This window comes from Orycteropus afer, unplaced genomic scaffold (genome assembly GCF_000298275.1).
Source record: "Orycteropus afer afer isolate SDZICR_OR568_19922 unplaced genomic scaffold, OryAfe1.0 scaffold00904, whole genome shotgun sequence".
NCBI classification, from domain to species: Eukaryota; Metazoa; Chordata; class Mammalia; order Tubulidentata; family Orycteropodidae; genus Orycteropus; species Orycteropus afer.
Window position 1 is genome coordinate 30,744 of NW_006922491.1, and position 1,386 is coordinate 32,129.

The following is a 1,386-nucleotide window of genomic DNA, read 5'->3' on the forward strand; positions in this document are numbered from 1 at the left end:
AAAAAAAAAAAAAAAAAGTGACTCAAATCAACATATAGTCACCAACTAAATATAAATACAATGACATCACAATGTCTCAGAGTCAACTCCCTGTTCACACAAACAAGCAAAATAAAGTAAAACAAACAAAGGACCAGAACATAGACAACAAACTTGCCTCAGACCCCTCTGTACTCATTTAGGCTTTGACTGACCGACATTCAGATTTGTGCCTTGAAACAAAAGAGGCTTAGATTTTCAGACTGGCAACATGACCATAAAAAATCACCAAACTAGTTGTTGTCCAGTCAATTCTGACTCAACGGTGACACATGTCAGAGTAGACCTGTGTTCCATAAGATTTTCAATGATTATGACTTTTAGAAACAGATCACCAGGATTATCTTCCAGGGGCCTCTGGGTGAGTTCAAACCACCAGTCTTACAGATAGTAGCCAAGCACTTAACCATTAACACTATTCAGGGAAATCCATCACGGTGATAGTAGCACATAGAATTCACTCCCCTTTGGTTTAAAGCTGGCTGGACACTTGAACTGGTTCCATTTAATATGGATGGATGAGAGCACAGGGTCTGCACAAAAAGCAGCAGAACTCCGTGTCCTCAGCGGTAGCCAGGATCCAGTTCTCACAGGCTGTGCTATTCTGTATAGCACACCAAGACTCTGAGGCATTAATGATTAATGTCAACTGTAAAATGGGGCTGGTCCACTTGATGTTTACTAGCATGCCAAGGCTATTTTCTACCAAGCTTACCCCAAGTTGTTCAATCTATTACTTGAAACCATGGGGGAATTTTTAACTCATAGCCTATCAAAGAAAAATTGAAATGTTTGTTTTTATAGAATGGTCACTCAGCAGACCTCTGAGCAATTCTGAGACATGTCTAGAGGTCTTAGAAGTTGGTTCACACTTCCTAGCCTTATCTTTTGTCAACATATCTTGAGTAGTCAATCTAATGATCCTCCCCCATTCAATTTATATCTTTGTTTAAATTAAAATAATATGGTTGGCTTAAAAGCTTCTCTTGTTGTTGTTGTTGTAATGTGCCATCGAGTCGGATCCAACTCACAGCGACACCTCCTTGGGTTTCTGAGGTGGTAACACTACGGAAGTAGATTGGCCAATCTTCCTTCCCAGGAGTGGCTGTTGTTGTTGTTATGTGCCATCGAGTCGAACCCAACTCATAGCGACCACTCCTTGGGTTTCTGAGGCAGTATCACTACAGAAGTAGATTGCCTCATCTTCCTTCTGAGGAGTGGCTGATGGGTTTGAATCATCAGCCTTCTGGTTAGCAGTCAAGTGCCTTAGGCACTATGCTAGCTGTTGTTGTTGTTATGTGCCGTCGAGTTAAACCCGACTCATAGCGACCCCTCCTTGGGTTTCCG